Below are 20714 nucleotides of genomic sequence, written 5' to 3' on the forward strand. Positions count from 1 at the left end.
TCGCCTGGAAATCAGACCCCAAGTGCAGCCAGAACGGGGCCGTGCCTGGAAGCGACGGCCAAGACTTTTAACCAGAGGATCCTAACGTTAAGCGCTTAATTTCCCATTCCAGCCCTTGGGGACGTGGTCTGTTCTGCAGAGAGGCCCCCTGCCCCCGCACCTCCTGCAATTCCCTGCGAGTTCTATGGGATTTGCGGGGCCCTCGGCCCTTTGCAAAAATCAGGTCGTTTATTTAGAAGCCTCCCTGAGGATTTAGGAGCCAAACCTACGTCCAAAAATCTCAGCCTCAGGCACCAACTGAGAACAGGGGCACCAGCCTTTTGTGCTGTGTCCATCCAGCGCCTAGCACCAGGGGGTCCTGGGCTAGGCACGGTGCCTAGGGGCTACTTCAATGCATCATCATCACCAGCACCCCAATCATTAATAACTGCTTCCCCTCTCCCCTCCCGTTTCCCAGGAAATCTGCAGCCATCAGGCCATCGGCTCCTTCTCCCTAGTGGGTTCCAAAAAGGGGAAGCGGAGACCCCAAGAGGGTGCCGGGTTTTCCAGTGGTGGGCTGCACCGGTGCCCACCATGGCACTGATTCTCCAGTGCCCTGGCGCAGCCATTCCGGAGAACCCTGGTCTCCAATCTGAGCGGTAACCTTGTGCCTGGCTGGGAACGGCCGCCCGTGGTGCAGGGCCACGGGGGATTGGGCCCAGCAGGGCAAGTCTAGCGCAGACACCCATTGTGAAGCCGTCTTCTCTGCCTTGTGACGAAAGCTCTCCCAGGGCTGTCTTCCCCGTTCATTTACTGTGCTCGCTCCTAGGCCCCGGCACACGGCCACACCCAGGCCGTAGCAAAATTACCCCTTGCTGACAACGGGTGCGGCTGCCCAGGGGATGCCGCTGCGGCTTGGCAGGGCTTGGGGCAGACGGCCAGCGGCAGGTCCGGACTCTGCCCACGCCTGCGCCAAGCGGCACGTAGCCGCTGTTCTGCGGGACGGCCAGGAGGCACCAAGCTGGCTTTGGAAGAGATGGCCGAGGCGGAACCTCACCCGTCTGCCCCGCGAGTGCCCCGCACCGGAATAGGAAGCTAGGACCATGGGTTTGGCTCTTCCCAGCCGTGAAGACACCAAATGCACCGTCAGCTCCCTAACCAGCTGTATGGGAGAACAGCCCGGCCTCCGACCCACGAGTCTGTGCCCTCCTTCGGCGGGGGTGTGGTCGCTGGCTAGGAGCAGCCGGCTCAGCGGGACCTCCCTCTGGCTTTCCTGACCCGGCCAGTGCATCTCCCTACTTGCCACAAGAGCTTCGGTGTAATGAATTGTCACATTTCCCTCCTTCACCCGAGGATCCCAAAGCACTTTCTGAGGCTGGGAGACAGGACTCCTGGGTTCTATCCCTGACTTGGGAGGGCAGCGTGGTCTAGTCAGGGGAGCAAGGGGAGTCAGGACTCCTGGGTTCTATCCCCAGCTCAACCCCGACTTGCTTACTCAAGTCCTGGTATCCCACTTTCCCCAGGCCACCTAAGGGAAGCCCTTTTAAGGTGAACAGCCCGACCTGTGCGCTAAATGTCAGTGCAGACGGCGTAAGCCCCACGCAGGGCAGAGAAGCCGGGACTGAATTCCCCTCTCCCCTCGGGGCCATAGGCAGGGCTGACCCCACGCTGGCTAAAGGCAGGCCCCAGCCTGCAGAGGTGCCGAGAGAAGCAATGTTCCCTGGCACAGACTCCCACACCAGATGCCAGGGAGTCGAAGGGGCCGCTCAGCCGTGCTGTCCGGTGACGTCACCAGAGCAGTCCTCCGGCACCCAACCGCGACGCTATGACGATCCAGCCCTTCGCCGAGCCAGGGGCCGAGCCTGCTCTCCACTGTGCCGGCCAGTCACGTGGCACCAACCCCCTGCCAGGAGCACAGACGATTCCAGCTTTGCTGGGGCAGAAATCTCCGCCGTGTGCTCTGCTGCAGCGAGGGGGGGGAAGGGCAGCACGGAGCTATGGGGGGGGGGGTCTTGGAAAAAATGGGGGAAATCAAAACTCACTCACGTTTTGTTCCTCATTTCATGAGCCAATTGGGCTGGACGTTAGCAGAGAAACCTACCTGGAAGCCACCGGGCATAACCCCCCCACCCAGCTCTCTTCAGCAGGGGACCTCAACGCACATTAAAGTGGAGGTCGGGATCATTATCCCCATATTACAGATGGAGAAACTGAGGCACATAGAGGCAGAACGAGTTGTCCAAGGTCATCTAGCAGGTCATGGGAATAGAACCCAGGTCTCTCCAATCCAGTACTCTAGGCACTAGGCAACACTGCCTTAAGCATCTGTAACACCCTTATTCGTATGGGCATCGGTACGGGAGGGAGCGCCCTCAGTCAGTTAGAAGGGTGGGGAATGGGAGTCACGACCCCCGTTCTAGGAGCACAGCCCGGCAGCTAGAGCAGCCCTCTGGGAGTCCACGGTTCTCTTCCCGACCCTGCCCATGACTTGCCATGTGCTCTGAGGCACGTTACTGCCCCTCTCTGTGCCTCAGTGTCCCCTTCCACTGCGGATCCATTCAGAGAGGAGACAGTGAGTGGTAGTAAATCTCGGTGCAATGCTCCGGGCCCTTTCGTGACAGGGCAGCATTTCAACGGCAGCGTGCATCTGACTGTCCGTTATTACTATGACTAGTGTGGCCGTGCTTAAAAGCGCCAGCCGAGATCAGGGCCAGTCCGGGCCCTGGCGCGCTCGCAAGCGGACAAGGCAAGCCCGGCAACAGGCTGGCTGTTCGTTACACCCACATCATTGACAGGGAACCAAGGGCACAACCAAGGGAGATTAAGGGATCCGCCCAGGGCCATGCAGGGAGTCGGCGACGGAGCCGAGAACTGACTCGAGCTCACCAGAGCCCCGGTCTGGGTTGCGGGGTCTGCCCCGGAAAGCAGCAGCGGCGATGGATGACGGTCCCGAAAAATCTGACCCAGCTGCCGTAACAAGGATATTCTGCGCCCCAAGCCCTCAAGAGGCATCCATAAAAACGCCCAGCATAGCCCTGCAGGGACGGGAGCCCCCTTTTCCAGATGGGAAAGCCAAGGCGCAGAGAGACGGGAGGCCGCCTCCACTTCTGGAGAGCCAGTGTGGGGACGCCTCTGGCCAGAGTGTTCGCAGCTCCCAGGGACTTTGGCATTCAAAGCCCCTGGAAAACAGGTCTAAAGAGTCCCGCGTCAGATCCCTAAAAAACGACCAGCCACTGCAGCCTTGATCTCCCGCCCAGGGGGGCAGAGTGAGCACAATGCAGAACCCAGGCGCCCGGGCTCCCAGTCCACCCCCACAGCACCAGCCCTCACTGCATACCACATGTGCTAAGCCCGTATGTCCCGTTGCAATGGGGAGAGAAGGGCCCCGGGCCAGCAGGCGCTCTGCAATGCCCCCTTCGTCTCCCCCCGGAGCCGAGCCCGGCCCGCGCTGCAGGTGAATGGAGCTGCGTTGCCGCCGCAGTCGTGAGTAACCGCCTTGCAGACGCAACCCCATTTGTATGCGAGCGGAGGGGCCTGCACACTTGAATGAACAACCTGTTCTAATCCGAACAGGAAGTCGGGGGCGGTGGATTGGGGAGGGGAGGGGAAGGGAGGATGGCCTGGAATATTAATGCGCCTTTTCCCCCCATCTTGGATCATTCCTCAAGGCGTCCGGACACTGATGGATGGAAGGATGGACGCGGCTCGGATACCACGCAGCCTCCCCCTGCGCCCGCCAGCAGCAGCACTGGCTGATTGGCACGCTGGGCGCATCCGCAGCTCCAGCCCTGGCGCCAGCCCGCACTTGGCAGAGGGAGGGGCGGGAGGCAGCCGAGCCTGTCCCTCTTGGGGGCACTGAGCCATCGCGGGGCTGCGGAGACCGCTCGGGCGTCCAGCAGCCGCACAGAATGCTGCGGGGGGGTGGGGGGGTGTTTCCACCGCCCTCGCTTTGCTGCACAACGTGTGTGTGCGCGTATGTGTACTACACGTGTGCGTTCCCAGCTACCCTCGCTTTGCTGCACAACGTGTGTGTGTACTACACGTGTGCATTCCCGGCTACCCTCGCTTTGCTGCACAACGTGCGTGTGCGTGTGTGTACTACACGTGTGCGTTCCCAGCTACCCTCGGTTTGCTGCACAACATGTGTGTGCGTGTGTGTGTGTGTGTACTACACGGGTGCACTCCAGTCACCTTTGCTTTGTTGCACAACATGTGTGTGTGTGTGTGTTTGTGTGTAATACAGGTGCGTTCCAGTCACCTTTGCTTTGCTGCACGTGTGTGTGTGCGTTCCCGCCTACCCCCCCCCTGCTTGCTGTGCGATGCATGCATGGGGTGTGCACGTTCCTGGCTACCCTCCATTTGCTTCACCCTCTGCATTCGGGGCTGACTGGGAAGAGGGGGGCCGGTGGGCTGGTTCCCAAGCCCAGCAGCTGCTCTGGCAGCACCCAGGGGTTACCATGGGCCCAGGGCAATTCTCCAGGTGCTGGGTGCATGGGGACAGACATACACCGTCGCCAGGGCGGAAAGGTGAGCCAGGAGCAGCTCCAGCGAAGCCCAGAATCCAGATGGTGCTTTGGTGGCCCTGCAGCCTTGTGGCAGCCCAGAACCAGGGGCAGCAGCATGAAACACCGCTGCGGCTTGGCCCTCCCCCTCCCCAAGGAGGACAGCTCCCCCTTTATTGCAGCTGAAGCCCATCACAGGCTCCCCGTCCCCTCTGCGCCCACCGTCCCCTCTGCTCCCGCTCCCAGATGCATGCATCCATCCTGGGTCTCTGCTGCCCTACGCGCCTGCTCTACCCAGCTGCACGAGGGGGTCCCCGAGTGGCCGGCGTTTCCAGCCAGGCCGGGTCACGAGGGCTGAGCGGAGACTGGCCCCGAGGAGGAGTGGAGATTGTGCACCTGGGTGTCGGCTTGCAAGGAAGAGGGGAAGGGGCAGGATGGCTCAGTGGTTAGGGCGGTAGCCGGCGACTCTGGAGCCCGGGGTTTAGCGGGCGGGGAGGATAAACCACCGAGGACACGATGGGAATGGGGGGCAGATACCCTTACACCGTAGTGGCTGAGATCCCACCCCAAGTCGGGGGAGGACTCTCCCTTCTCTCAACAGCACCAGGGCAAGGAGTCTAAAAATAACCCTGACCTTGCAGCAGATGGAAGGGGGCAGCCTGGGCCAGCCCCTGCCAAATGCGCACTGAGACCTGCTTAGAAGTGGCTTTCTCTGGCCAGAGGGTGCACTGCCTGGCTGGCTGCCGCAGGGGGAAGCTGCAAGGGGTGGCAGCTGGCATCCCATGGCGGGAGGGTGGGCCGGCCAGCAGCAGGGCGTATGCGGTGGGGAGCCGCCCAGCCCACAGCTCCATCGGACACTAGCTTGGGGTGGGGAGGCAGAGAGGCTGGCCGGCCCAGTGGGTAGGGCACCACTCTGACTCCAGAGACAGAGTGATCGGTGAGCTGCTCTGATCTACGGCCAGGGAGCCGTATAACCACCCAGGGTAGACATCCGACACGCTGGCTCCATGGCAGGGCAGACCACGCTGCCCCCTTAACCTCCGCCAGCCGCACGGGGCAGCAAAGGATTCTGGGCGAAAGGACTGACCGCCAAGGGGCTCAAACCAAACCACAGCACAGCCAAGGCCCGGCTGCACTTCAGCTCCCGGGAAGTCGCTTCCACTCCCAATGCCGCCGTGAGAAAAGTACTTGGCACCTTGCCGACCCGCGCCATGCTCCGACCTCCTCCACTCGGAGCCCCTCTGGAACAGGGCTGGATGGAGACCCCCAGAGCGGGCCAGGCTCCAATGAGCTCTGGGGGGAGCAAGGTGACTAGCTCCGCCTCCCTATACCAATCACAGCGCCTGCTCTTCTAGAGATCCCATCCTGATCCCTAGTCAGTTACTCCCCATCTCCCAGCCATGGACGGTCCAGTCCCTGCTGGAGCAGCAGCAGGGCTTAATGTGTAATGAAAGAGAGGCCGGGGCTCTGAACGGCCAGGCCCAGAGAGGCCGGGGCTCTGAACGGCCAGGCCCAGAGACACCAGGGCTCTGAACCGCCGGGGCTCTGAACCGCCCAGCCCAGGGGCGCCGGGGCTCTGAACCGCCCGGCCCAGAGGCGCCGGGGCTCTGAACCGCCCGGCCCAGAGACGCCGGGGCTCTGAACGGCCAGGCCCAGAGGCGCCAGGGCTCTGAACCGCCGGGGCTCTGAACCGCCCGGCCCAGAGACACCGGGGCTCTGAACCGCCGGGGCTCTGAACCGCCCGGCCCAGGGGCGCCGGGGCTCTGAACCGCCCGGCCCAGGGGCGCCAGGGCTCTGAACCGCCCGGCCCAGAGACGCCAGGACTCAGCCCTGGTACTGTACAAATTAAGCACTGGGCAGCAGGAGTCCTCTGCTGGAGGAGAGTGCATGTATTTGCTGAGATCCGGTGTCCGTCCCTGAGCAAGGCTCCTTGGAAAGCGTTTGCCCCGATACACATGGTGATCGGGTGCTAATCAGAAACAAGTCCCGCCCACACATCACAACATCCGCGCTGCACCTTCATCCCCAGCAAAAACAAACATCCCAGTCGTCGGAAAGTGGGCTGAACCAAAACCCCAGGTCAGAACCTTGGGAACTTTCATCTCAGGCGCACAACTTGGTGACCGGGCATCATCTTTACACCTAAGTACCGCTGCCCCCTACTGGATGAAATAGGACTGTTTATCTGTGTGTCATTGGCCCTATATGGCTAACAGAGAATCTTCAGCTCCAGGGCCTGTGCTTCTGGAGCAGGAGGCTCTGAGTTCTAGCCCCGCAATCCCCAGTGGCCACAGAGCATGGAACAGTGACAGCTGTAAAGCCCTAGATATCCCCTGATTTACTATCATCCTCCCCTACCACAGGGCAAAGCCTGCAGTTTGGTGGCTCACAGGGTGCAAAAAGCTCCGAGGCCCTCAGAAGTGGGGTCTGCACATGCTGCCTCTGCTGTCACTGGTGCACCTTTCTGCCTGTCCCACGTGCAGCCGGCAGGAGAGGGGGGACTGACACCCAAAGTAACCCCCCCCCCCAGCCTCTCTGCAAAGGAGCCAGGTTGCAGGCTGCACGGGTCCGAGAAATTCATTTGTATACTAGCCCCGCAGCATTTACATGGCATAACCAGCGCTCTAGGGCACGCGTCTGGGATCCTCCCTACACTGGGTACTTGTGGCACAACCCTGGGCACTAGCAGGCTGGCAACCTGGTACAACCACGCAGTCACAAACCACGTTTCGTGTGTAGCTGAGCCCTGCAGAGGGGCTGGCGTCGCAACTGCCTCCATGGCCACTTCCCCCCCCACCCTCAGACGCCTCCGGCGCCCAGGTCAGCGAAGGGCAGGGCCGACCCTCCCCCATTGCCCCCCCAAAAGGGGAAGGGAAATTCCACGGCAAAGCCCCAGGGAGCCGAGAAGGGGCAGGAGCGGCCTCTCTCCCCAATTAGACGCATGTAAAAATACAAGAGCCGGCGTTTGTGGTCGGGGAAGATGATCCACCCAGGTCCGTGCCTCCCACACACACCCAGTCATTTTCCAAGGGTGTGACAGCAAAGCGTGCGCTGCCCTCAACCATCTCCCTCTTTCACTGGGAGGGGAGCGGGGACACCGCGGGGCCAGAGCGACGAAAGATCCAGGGCCTTCCATCCCTTCTTTCCCGGTATATCTGACGGCAGCACCCAGGGGTGCCCCGGTGCTGGGTGCTGCAGAGACAGGCCCTGCCCAAAATGCCGGCAATAGTCAACACAGGCGGGACACTGAGGGGCAGAGAAATTCTGTGGTTTGCCCACGGTCACACACAGGGAGTCAAGCAGCCAAGCAACAAAGCTGGGAATAAATCCCAAATCTCCTGGAACCACACCCCCATCTCCAGGCCCCTAACTTCACCCCTCACCGTCCCAGTGGGAGAGGTGGGTGCAAATCTCTGCTCAGTCACAGACCCTGTGATCCTGGGCATGCCACCTAGCCTCTTTGTGCCTCAGTTTCCCATCTGTACAATACAGATAACAGCCCTGCCCTGCCTCACAGAGGTGAGTGAAAATAAACACACTGAAGAGCGTGAGGTGCTTGGATATCACAGTAATAGGGGGCCAGCAAAGTACCCAAAACAAGAGTCACCCCAGTCCCTGAGCTGAATTTCAGCTGGGCAAAAACAGATTACCGGACCCCTACCCCGGCGCTCTACCCACTAGGCCATGCTACTGCTGCAAGGGAATGTTCAAAGCCAGACTGAGGGGGGTAGCAAAACGGCCGGCAGTTTCGTCCTGCACTGAGTCTATTTTCAGGAGTTTTACAACCCACCTCAAAACTCCCCAGCGGCTGGCGTTTGCCAGCCTCTGGTTTTGCTGCCATGACTCTGGGGTCACCAAAAACGCTCTGTGTATTTATAGCCTTTGGGCCCGACTCTCCTCTGCTCCTGGCCGTTTTGCGCCAGTGGAGTGACTCCTGATTGATGCTGCCGGGAACGAGAATCAGGCTCCGGAGTCATTCAGTGCGGCGCAAAGGGAGCGCCATATGCTGTCCGCTCAGCACGGCCGCGTTTTGCACAGGGGTAAGGTGCAGGGTGACAGAAAATCCAGGCCCGGCGAGTTCAGCTTCGCTCTAATTTTAGAACGGTGTCTCTTTAAAAGAGCCCGGGAAGGTTTGAAGGGGAAGAAAACAGCTTTGTAAACAAACCATGCAATCAAACCACTGCTGTGGCCAGGGACTGCGGTAGCCACGGGTCCAGCTGAGAGTGGAATCTACCTCCCCCGAGCTGGGCCAGTCCCTTCTGGAGACTACCATCAGAGCCAGGTCGGCAACCTCGGAAAGCAACAATGGTGAGATCATCGTGGTCAAAGGAAAGGTTGCTGGGTTGTGGAACATCTCAAGGTGATGGAAGTACAGGGCGGGGGGGGGGGCAGATCCCGAGGGGTTCCTATGCCCCCCTCGGGAAACCAGGGCAGTTGCTGCCACTCCTATAACTCCAAAGCCCTTGGAGATATTTCCCCGGTTTCTTTAAGGGAAAGGAATTCGTCTCCGACCTCAGTCTTGGCGTCTGTATTGATTCAATCCCCCCACCGAGAAAACCCCCCAGCCAGGAGAATAATAGATTTGGAATTTTGTCCAAAGGTCTCGAGAGCGCTTTGCAAATGGGAAAGCCCGAGCGGCGCATCGGGGTTACCCCACCCTACTGCCCAGTGGGATTGAACCACAGAGTGGGGAATGGACTTGCGGGCCTTGGGCAAAGCTGGGACGAGAACCCAGGAGTCCTGCTTCCCTGGCACCTGCTCTAAGCACGAAATAAAACCCGGGAGTGCTGGCTCTCCGGCCCCGGGCTCTAACCCACTAGCTGACCATTGCACCCTGCTTTTGAAATCCAGAGCGCTCCAGGTCCTGCCCCCTAAAAGCCCAGGGAAGAAATCCAGCCTGCAAGAGGCGTCAGGTGCAGGATCCCGGTTTTTAAAGAGATCCCCACTGAACAGCCACCTGCTGAAACCTGTACTGGCGCTGGGCATAGACACTTCTGCACTATCCCCTACAGTGCCTCCTGCTGGGCCAGGCTGGGAGCTCCCCCCATCAGCGCTACCCTCCCTCCCACTGCGCCCCCTGCTGGGGGGAGACAGGGACTGCGAAAGGACGAGTTTACAAAGCTCAGATTTTCTCGAAGGAAGGTGCATTTAAATCCCTCCTGCGTTTCTCCTTCCCAGGTCTGCCCCACCCCTGGGCAGTCAGAGGCACAGGGAAGTCTCGGCCGCGCCTGGACGCGAGGGACACTCCTCAGGGCTGGCAGGCGCTCTGGGGAGAGAGATTTACGTAGGTAGGAAGCCCCTACAAATAGGCTCCCACCGCTTTAATTGGGACCAAGGGGACCTCGCACCTGACACTTGCAAGCAATTAATTTTCCACTCCAAGGAGATGGTGCAATTCTTCTTGAGCAGCAGGGACACTGCCAGCTGCAAGCGCCCAAGGAAGCAGCTCGGAGGTCTGCCCAGAGAGGGTCTGCAAGGCCAGGGGAGAGGCTGCTGGCAGGCGCCTTCTCCCCAAGGAGCAGGGCGAGCCCCTGCAGGGAGGGCTCAGGGCCAGAACCACGCTGGGCAGGGGAGCGAACCAGGATGCTCCGTCCTCCTGAAATGTCCCCCTCCTCTGAAAGAGCTGTGAACATTGCAAACCCAGCAGAGCCTGCTCCAGCCAGGCAGGCCTGGGGGAGGTGGCGGGGGGGGGGGAAATGGGGAGCAGATAAAGACACACACAGCATTTCCCCCAAGGACAAAAGCGTGAAAATATTATGCACAGAAAGGGACTTGTCCAAGGTCACACAGCGCATCAGTGGCAGAGCTGGGAAGAGAATCCAGCAGTCTTGCTGCCTAACTCTAGCCACTAGCCCACACTCTCCCACATCCTGAGTCCCAGTCCCTCTAGGAATAAGGTCGCTTATTTCGGTGCTTAAACGGGAAACTGACCTCCTGGGGGGGGGGGGGGAACTAGCCCCAATTGTGGGTGCTGAACACTTAAGAAAATTCTGGCTTGGATGGCCCCGTGCCTCGGTTTCTCCACCTGTAAAACAGAGGTGACACCGTGCAAGGCAGCTGCGAGGTGCTCAGATACTACAGCAAAGAGAGCCAAATTCCTAGCCAGACAGTGAGTCTCATGTCGCTCAAACTGACCTGGATGGGAGACGGAGCAGGCCCGGAGAGCCGCTCGGCCATTTTAGCTGCGGCGGGAGCCCCTCCCCACAGGCCCAGAAGCACAGCTGGGATGCTACGTCAAGCCGCAGATGATCAGGTTCCCACTCAAGAAAGGGGGTTTCTTCCCCGCCCTCGCAGACGGGCCGGCAGCGGGCAAGGTCCGCCATGCTGAGCATTCCCAGCAGCCCCCAGGCCGCAGGGCCACCGGCCGAGGTGAGCCACGCAGCCCCATCAACGCTGCGTCCCAAGCGCAGGGAGCGAGAGCAGGCTGGGGAGGGACGCCCCGGGGCACGGGGGGAGCCTCTGGTTGGAGGCAACCACCCAGCGCCTGGGCTCCCAACAGCCGCTCAGAGGTCACCCAGCTCCCCAGCCATGTAGGTCTCCAAGCACCCACTGCTGGACGCCAGCTTCCCAACATCCCTGTGACGGAGGGGAGTGGACCCATCAGCTTGCCCAAGATCAGGTCCGGCCCAGGGCCCTCTCCTCCCTCACGGCTTGGAAGGCTGGCGCCAGTGAGGACTAGGAATCTCACTACAGCCCCAGGGCCAGCTCCCCGGCTGGTGGCCAGGAGCACAGATTCACTGCAGGGCGACTTTAGCCTCCGCCCGGCTGGGCTCTCCCCGGCCCCGCTGCTCTGCCATTGACACGTCTCCCCTGCTGAGAGAAGGGCCCAAACTAAACGCCCTGGGAGCTTCCCCGGGGCCGAGCCAGAACCCCAGCCTCCTCCGGGCTCTGAGCGAGACAGCAGGGCGGCTCTGCTCAGAGCAGAGCCGACACAGCTGATTGCCGCACCACCAGCGGGGTTTAAAAGGAAGTTTTCTCCAGACCACAACGGGCCTTGAGGGGCAGCCGCTGGCTAACACTGGACCTGTCCAGTTCCCTCCCTGGCTAGGACTGGATTCCCCACCCATCACGTCCCCTGCAGCAGCCACGTCTGAGAAACTATCACACCTTCCCCCTGGGGCCTGGAGCCTTGTTTACACAAAAATCACAGGATCTTACTGAGTCGAATTGGTTTATAAACTGGCTGGCTAAGCAGGGCTGCCCTGCGTGGACACTTCCCTCCGGTGAAGAGCCATGTAGCTAAGGCTGGACGGCAGGGAGGCAGTGTATAAAGCGTGGCTGGCCTTGTGGTTAAAAGCCCTGGCCTCAAACTTGGAAGACGGTGCATCCTATCTCTGCCACAGACTCCCTGCGTGTCCCGGGGCGAGTCACTTCACCTCTCCGCTCCCCGTACAACGGCTGGTCCCTTCTCCCACTGTTTAGATCGTAAATTCCCTAGGGCAGGGGCTGTCTTTTGCCAGGCGTACGTACAGCACCAGGCACCCGGGGGCGTGATCCCGGCTGGGGCGCTAGACGTTACTGTAGTACAGAACACCCCGGGCGAGGACATGGAGGTTAGCGGCCCGGCACGGGCATTCTTGGAGACCGGGTGGGCTCAGGATCTTGGGATGATTAACTGATCTGTGCCTCCCAGGCCTTTACAAAGGGCCAAAGAAATAACCCGTATAGCTAAGGCGGGTGAGACTGCTCTACCTCTCCTTCCCAGCCGGCTGCCTGGCAGGGCCATGGCACAGCATGAGCGCAGCTTCCTTCCCGCAACACACCCAGCTGCCAGGATCCGCAGCGGAGCGGGATTAGAGCGCTTGCTGGAGGGTGTTAAAGCCAAGCTGGCAGCGAAAAGCAGCTTAAAACTCAGCTCTAAAAATACCGGCCCGGTATTCTTAGCTGTTGGCATGCTTTCGACAGCGCCCTACATGATCACGTCGCCACCGGGAATAGCCGGACTGAGAAATCAGAGAGCGGAGCTGCAGCCACCAGCGCGAGCCCACTGCTGCCGCTGGCACCGGCTGCCCACGGAGCTCTGGCGAGGAGCGTAGTATACCTGGCCACAGAGGGCCCACTTACACCAGTGTAAACCAGGAGTGAGCTCCACCCAGGCCTCTGGACTCACGCCGGGGTGAGCGACCGGGGAACCACGCTCGGGGGATCGGTCTTTGCCAATCCCACCCCAACTGCCCCAGGAGTGCTCTTCCTGCCAGCAACAGGGGGGAGTCTGGTGGGATCTGATGTCTGTAAGACACAAGAGGGTGGAAACTCAGGCGAGGAAGGGGGCTTGGGTCTCAGGAGACCTGGTGGCCCTGACCAGGAAGGCTGGTGCCAGTGAGGATCTCACTAGAGCCCCAGGGCCAGCTCCCCGGCTGGTGGCCAGGAGCACAGATTCACTGCAGGGCACGGGGCGACTTTAGAGTCACACGAGGGTAGATTTTCAAAAGGGCTGGGGCCTCATTCCCCAGAGAACAGTGCCTGCTGGTACCAAAGTTGTCACCGTGGCTGCCGCTGGGGGCTGAGGATTTCTGAAAATCTGGGCCCAATTGTGGGGGGCCGAGTCCTTGAAAACCCAGCCCTTAACCTCTCTGGGCCTCCGTGTCCCATAATCCCTCTCTGCTGTCCGCCCGGTCTCTCTAGACCGTAAGCTCCTGGGGGCCGGTGCTCTCACGCTACATCTCTGCAGTCCCTGGCACGCTTTGGGGGGAGGCCCTAGGGATTGCTTTGGTTCAAACCCCAATGAGAGCTAGTGAAAATCACCACGACGTCTCTGCTGCAGAATGCTCTGAACTTGTCTGGCGTAGCCCAGAGACTCCAGCGGAGAGTCCTCAATGAGGACTGGTGCCTTGGGAGTGTTTTTGGGAAAGGCAAGAGGCGCTGTGACTGGTTTCCATTATAAATCCAAATCTCTCTCTCACTCACACACACATGCTAGACCAGGATAAGTGGGCTGCCCTAGAGACAGCCTGACTTAGACAGGCAAGGACTGTCTCTCACGCCGCGCTGGTACAATGTGGCCCCGATCCCTGATCGGGACCCTGGGGTGGCCCCGAAATATAAATCGTTAACAGGTCAGTGCACAGGTGGTTTTTCTCTCTCTCCCGTCTCTGCTTCTTCAGTCAGTCTCATCTCTGCATTTCTCTCTCTCCTGTTTTTGGATCCATTTCCCCTCCAGCAATTTTTCCCCCTTCCCCTACTGTCACAGACCCCCTCTTCCCCGCCCCCGAGGACAACGTGAGCCCAGTAACATTCAGGGTGGAGTCACAAGTACCCAGCCTGGGCTGGCTTTACAATCCAGCACCCCGGGGTGGCCGGTCCCTCGCTCTGACAGCTGTTTGGGGGGGAGAAGAGACATTTCAACCTGACTGGCAGCACAGTGAGAATCAGCAAGTGAAAGCGTCCAGGCTCCAGCCTGAAATAAATGAGATACAACATCACCCCACTCAGGGCAGCCTGCAGAGCTGGTGGGCTATTGATCCACCATGAGCCACACAGATTCCCCAGTTATCGCAGCCCTAGCTGGACAGATCTAGGAGTCGCATGACTTTTATTCCAGGAGCACTGCGGTGCCAGTCAAAACCAGGGCCCTCCGTGGGTCTGGTGAGAGAGAGCCCTGCCCGGGAGAGCTCCCGCTTGAAAACAGAGTGGGCACGGAGAGGTTAAAGTGACTGGCCCAAGATCACCCAGCAAGTCAGTGGCAGAGGTGGGAATGGAACCCTGGTCTGGTTACCCTCCCGCTGACATGCCCACCTTTTCTCCCTTAAGGGCAGGGCTGAACCTTGTGTCCTGCGTCCAGGGGACACACCCAGACAGTCTGCGGAGGGGCTCGGGTTGGCCTGCCCCAGCCCTGAAAAGCAGCGAGGATAACAGCAGGCCGGACGGTGTGCCCACTGCAATCCCACCGCTTAGCAGGCTGTGAAACCAGCGCAGGGCTTTTCCCAAGCCAACAGCCCCACACACATTCAGCAGCGGAAAAGCCAGCCGGGTTTTCACAGCGACGAAAGTCACTGCTGTGCAATGCAGCCCTTGGCTCCCTCGGCTGTGACATGGGAATTTCATCAGCTGGGAGGGTGGATCTTTCAGCACCGCCCGTTATGGTTTGGTTTTTTCCCCTTTGCATCCACTAGCATCTCAGCTCCCCGGATGCTGGGAGAGAGCGGGCTATCCCAGGATACAAGCTAGTAGCCACCCATAGTTTAACCCTCTGCAGTCTGTGCACACGTCCTAAATGCATCTGTCTGTCTGTCTGTCTGGAAATTGCCATTATGAGTTAATTCCCTGCTTGCAAATTTCAATACTTGGCACTTCTCAGCGGCAGAGCTCAGAGCACTTTAGACGGGTAGCTCAGTACCACTAGCCGCTATCAGGCAGGGGAGAGAGTACAGCCTAGTGGATGGCGTACGTCCGGAGACCCAGGGTCCATTCCCAGCTCTTCCACTGAGCTGATGAGTGACTTCCAGCAAGTCACCTCCCCTCCCACCCCGCAGCTGTCTTGTCTACTTAGCATATGAACTCTCTGGGGCCGAGGCCACCTTTCGCTGTGTGTTTGTACAGCACCGAGCACAATCACGCCTTTAGGCACTTCTGTAACATAAACAAGAGATGGGGAAACTGAGGCACAGAGAGGCCGAATGACTTGCCCAAGGCCACACAGTGAGTCAGTGGCCAGGAATGGAACCTAGGTCTGCAGGTTTTTAGTGCTACACCCCAGGACCCAGTTCCTGGCCTGCAGTACCTCTTATTGTGCACCATTCCCATCCTCTACCGAGACACTAACCCTGACCGACAAGATGCTCTGCTATCCCAAACCTAGGTCTCGGCCTCGCGTGCTGTCTGCTCCTCCCAAACTAGCCCCGGACTCTGCCAGGAGCAGCCAACACACAGTGTGGACCAAGATTCGGTGGGAGCCCTCAGATCCAATCCCCTTCCGACACTTGTGTGTAGTGTGCCAAGCGGCCTGCTGCCCTCCACCCCAGAGCTGGCTGCATTTTAGTTTTGATCATTTCTGAAGCAGTTTGGAGCAAAAGGCTGTAGAAACGCCGTCTCAAAAGTGGCTCTAGTTTTGGGGGCCTCGGTTCTTGGGTGCCCCGATTTAAGATACAGAGGGTATGTCTATCCTGCACACTGGGCCAGGGTCTGTCTCCTTTGCGTTTCCAACCCTGTGCCGGAGCGTCCACACTGCATTGTAAACCTAGGTTGGCAGTTGCTGGGTCTCTCAGCCGTGCTAACACGCCCACACTGCACCACACGGACCTTCGGCCTCGGGTGTGACTGAAGCTGCGTGCACCCTGCAAAAGGACGGGGCTGGGACTCGGGCTCTGACAAGCCCCCCTAGCAGGGTTCTAGGCCCCCCCGGGTGCCCGCCGATCCAAGTCAGCCTGAGGTGCGTGTGGACGGAAGGGGAGCTTGGACTCAAACCTGAGTCTGGGCTTGATGTGCAGCAGACGAACCCCAAGGGGGAACCAGGGTTAACTCTTTTGCCATCTTTCCTTTCACCTCCACAATGAAAGGGGAGAGGGGCGGAATATCACTTGAAACGTCCCATGTGAAGTCTCCGGCCTTTCCCCCGGCCGCGTGACGGCCTGTTTATCCCAGAAGGTTACAAGGTTTCTATTTGAAACATGTGTTTACATTCCACATTCCTCCCCCTCTAAAAAAAAAATCCTTTATTAGCAGCCGTGGCATGGGCCGGCGATGCTGTGCGAGCGCCCTCGGAGATGCCAAGCCGGTGAGCTGGCCGGAGCGGCCCTGCATTCCCAGCCCTATGGTTTTGCAGACAGGGTGACTCACGGCTGGCGAACGGCGACTCGTGCTCCTTTTAAACATTCCCACCGAGGGGCCGAGGCGCGGGCTTCCCTTGGACACAAGCAGCAAGACAGGGGGTGTCTCCGTGCCGTCCCCCCGCCCCCGGCCAGCACTGCGTGATCAGAGGCACCGCGTCCGTTACCATGACCAGAGGGAGCCCATCCGGGATACGCTTTGTAACTTCACAGCTTAGCAGCGCTCGGAGCCCGAACGCGCCCCGTTCAGCACCTCCCCCGGGTGACACGCGCCGACCAGACCACAATCCAGCGCCCGCAGGCCGCTGTGCTCTGGGGAACCGCAAGCTGAATGGTTACAGAGCTGGACAAAGGCCGAGGCACAGTGCGTGTGTCAGAAGCTGACTGCTGGAGGCAGCGGTGGGGCAGGACAAGGCAGGGGACTGGGAACACAGACCTAGGTTTAATCCCCAGCCCTGCCACTGCCTTGCTGTGTCTCTCTGGGCAAATCACTTTCCCTCCTTCTGTGAAAGGGGGAGTAGGGAGCTCTGCCTCTCTTTGAGGCCTGTGGATGGGCAGGGTCAGACCGTATTGACCAGCTTCTGTCTAGAGGGCAGCATGAGTTAAAGGGCAAACGCTGCTGTACATATGTGAATAGGGGGGGACAATTAAACTGTTTGCTCCGATTTTGTTGTCCCGGGAACGTGCCTAACTGGTGGCTACTAACATTCTATCCAATAAAGACTCCAGCTGGGACCACCTCCGTTCTTGGGAGAAAACCGGGGACTGTGCGTTACCCCTGAGCTGGCTGTGAAACCACATTTGATTAGAGCCCCCAAGCCAAGCGTCACTGTGACCTGGCGCACGGGGTCGCTGGGCCATTCTGGTTTGGCCCATCCACCCCTCCATAGACGGAGAGGCAGATGGGCCAAACCTGACACCATGTGCTAGGTCCCAGAGCAAGGAACCGGGACCAGACTCGTGGGGCAGGAGCTGCCGCTGTGAGGTGAGTGCAGATCAGTTTCGCTCACTTTTCAGCACCCTCCACTACTGTCTTGTGTATATTGATGGAGCAAAAAACAACATTATTTGGTGACCTTTCTGTGGCTTATTGGTTCCCCCCGCACCTCTGCCATGAACTTTACTAAAAAATTCAGTGACAAAGTCTTAACCTTGCCCAAGATGGATTTCTAGGCACATCTTTGCGTTTGCCTGCAGACCAGAACCGTCCCACTTTGAAAGGACCAGGATCCTGCCCATGTCCCTCCCCCAGCCCGTCCTGAGAGCGTCTCCAGGCGAGTCCAGCGATAACAGAACACGTGGCCATGGGATCACTGCGTCCGGCCTCTTGCACAACACAAGGCCACGGGAACATCAGAACAGCCACACTGGGTCAAACCAAAGGTCCATCTAGCCCAGTATCCTGTCTTCCGACAGTGGCCAGTGTCAGGTGCCCCAGAGGGTACGAACAGAACAGGTAACCATCAAGTGATCCATCCCCTGTCACCCATTCCCAGCTTCTGGCAAAACCAAGCCTAGGGACAGCATCCCTGCCCATCCTGGCTAATAGCCACTGATGGACCTGTCCTCCAGGAACTTATCTAGTTCTTTTTTGAACCCTGTTATAGTCTTGGCCTTCCCAACTTCCTCTGGCAAGGAGTTCCACAGGCTGACTGTGCGTTGTGTGAAAAAAGCTCACCCTGCGAGTCCTGCATCAAAACCCATCACCTCCCACGGAGCCACAGCATCCAAGCAGTCAGACCAAGTCCCAGACAGGCTGCATTACAACTTGTAGTAAGCAAGCACCCAAATCCTGACGCGCACACACACACCAGCAAATCCTCCCAAAGCCAGGGGATCCAGCCAGCTGCAAACTCCACCAGGATTAGGTAATGCTGACATAGCTACCTGCGCTTCATCCAGCCCTACATCCTCTCACTTGCTTCCCCTTGTTACACACCCTCGCTCATCCATTTGCCACGCCGGGCACGGACGGGCCAGCGCGTCTCCTAGCCCGTTGCGGACGGTTCTGCGCCATCACAAGGTGACGGGCTTCTGTGTTTCTCTCCCGCACCCCCACACCCCTCTGCTGCCCCTCCCCCCCATTTCCTTCGCCCTGCGAGCGCCAGCTCCCAATTCCACGTCCCGGTTGACACAAGGGCATGGCTGCTGTTTGTGAACACGGAGCCCTTCTTTGGGATGAGAGGGGAGGGCAGAGAAGTGGGGGGGGGCAGCTACAGGAGGGACGGGGGCAGCCCAGCGGTTCGGAGGCATCTCCCAGTCCAGGGAAGGAAGGAAGGGAGTCAATGCTATTAAGATCTCAGGTACCCGAAGGCAGCGAGCCGGGGCTAAAATGGAAGCTGACGCTGTCCACTTGAGATCCCGCGCTGCAGGGGGCTCTGTCTGCAGAAGCCACTTGCCAACGGGCATTGAATGGGGCTGCAGACCAAACTGGAAGAGGGGAGGAAATATCTCCCTTCTGCCTTCAGAGGAGGATCGAAGATCTCCGGGAGCCAGAGGTGGGGGTGGTAAATCGGGGCAGAACGTCCCGGCATCCACCCCCTGCCCCGGTCACTGACAGATCAACCCTCCCTGCTCCCAGGGGCCCATGCTGGAAACTGATGCTCCAAGCGAGCCTCATTCCTCAAGCGCTGCCGATGCTAACAGCGCTGGAAAGTTAGAAAGCCAGAGCCCCTCGCCCTGAGGTGGCCGGCAGCTAAATGAATCCCTTCCCGGGGAACGCCGGACAACGAGGCGCCCGCATGAAGGGACGGGAGCCGCGCCCCGCCGAACGCGCCGAGCCCTGGGCGCGTCGTCCCTCCGCGCAAGGTCGCGCGTCGCTCCCACCAACAAACTCAACCTCAAGAGACCCAGCCCCCTCCGCGGACACGCCGCGACGGAGCGCGCTTCTCCCACCGCAGGGGAAACCGGGCTGCCAAAGGTCATTTAGTGACCCATTCTGCAGCTGCCCGCTGTGCCATCTCAGAGCCAAAACCACGGCAGTGGGCACTGGTGCGGGCCGCCACCCAGCAAGGTCCCTATCCAGGCCCAGCTGTGTCCTGAGGATCCAATCCAAAGCCCACTGCAGTCACTGGGGGAGGGAGGGTGTCTTGCCATACCCCTTGGCTCAGGCTCTGAGGGGCAGCGGGGGCTGCTCAGTTGTAAGTACTCAATGGAGCTACATCGATTTACAGCAGCTGAGGATCTGGCCCAGGCTGACACCGCAGCTGGCTGGCTCAGGGACGTGGCAGGAGCTGGACTATCACGGGGCCGCCATCAAAATCAACCCATGCGCTGCGTGCTACGGACAGGGAAAGGAAAAGGCTGCTTGGCAGAAACACCTGCTGGCAGGCAAGTCCGTCCCATATTCCCAGGCTTTTATTCAGCTTCCGAGCGCCTTAACCCCAGAGTGAAGACTAAAAGTAGCCAAAGAAAAGCCACATGGCATTATGAAACCCTGACCATCTGCCTGGCTCCGCTAAGCGTAAACCCAACCCTGAGCTACGCCTGCATTGCCGGGAGCCGAGCGGGGCTCGGCATGCATGGCAGGATCGTGCCCTAGGATTAAAATTCCCACGAGAGCTCAGCACCCAGAATCAGGGCCAGATTTCCAAAAGGGCACGTGGGGCAGAGTGGGGCTCTGTCCCGGAGCACCAGCGCTGAGCCCTCGAAAACCAGCCCCCGGGCAATTTGATAAACCCGGCTCCACGTCTGCAACATTGCGGGCCCAATCCTACGAAATGCACGGTGCCCTGCACCAATGGAGTGGCCCATTTGCAGGATCGGGTCCCCACCGATGCCAGAGGCGCCTCCCACTCCGTTCTAGAAGCTCGGGGCAATCGACAGCACTGACAGGGCCGTATTAACGATCGCGCTGCACTCACCTGCCACGGGAAGGCCATGGAGCGGAGTCCGCGAAAGGAGCTCCAGCGACTGCTCGCGTCCGGATACCCCATCTGAAGAAAAACACGATTCGCTCTCGTAAATAGTCTGCAACATCGCCGGCAGCCCCAGTGCCCTGGGCATGAGCAGCATGCCAGGAACAACTCTGACACCAGCTACCGCAGGGCCCGGCAAGGCAATCCACGCTGGCTCCCTTCCCTGTCCCACCTTCTCCTTACAAGCTGGCGCAGGGCAAGGGAGCTTTCCTTCGCAAAAGGAGGGAGGGGTCCGTTGTGCCGAATTTCAGCCGAAAACCATCAGACATCCCCCCTCACACACCCCCACAAAGAGCAAAAGGCGGGGGTCTCCTAGAAAAAGTTAAAGCATCCGAGTCAGCGAGCAGCATTCGACAGCAACCCCAAAAAGATTCATCTGCTGGGCCAAAAAATAATAATATTCAAATCTTGCAACAACAACAACAAAAAAAGGTCACTGTTTATGCCAACTGCAGATAGCAGAGGCTGGGCGTGGGAAGGGCCCGCTGTTCCGGAAGGGGGTCCAGCCGCTAGTCTAGAGAAGAAGGAGGGTTTCACATCTCAGGCGCTGT

General features: G+C 59.6%; 1 protein-coding gene across 1 annotated transcript in view; it reads right to left on the reverse strand.

The window, feature by feature from the left end:
• Window positions 1-20179, reverse strand: part of HDAC5 (histone deacetylase 5) — a 62582-nt gene extending 42403 nt beyond the window's left edge. The window contains exon 1 of the mRNA XM_065422728.1: window positions 20110-20179. The gene's annotated coding sequence lies outside the window, so the exon portion shown is untranslated. The remainder of the gene's footprint in view (window positions 1-20109) is intronic.
• Between the last annotated feature and the right edge of the window lie 535 nt (window positions 20180-20714).

This window comes from Emys orbicularis, chromosome 25 (assembly GCF_028017835.1).
Source record: "Emys orbicularis isolate rEmyOrb1 chromosome 25, rEmyOrb1.hap1, whole genome shotgun sequence".
Lineage (NCBI taxonomy): Eukaryota > Metazoa > Chordata > Testudines > Emydidae > Emys > Emys orbicularis.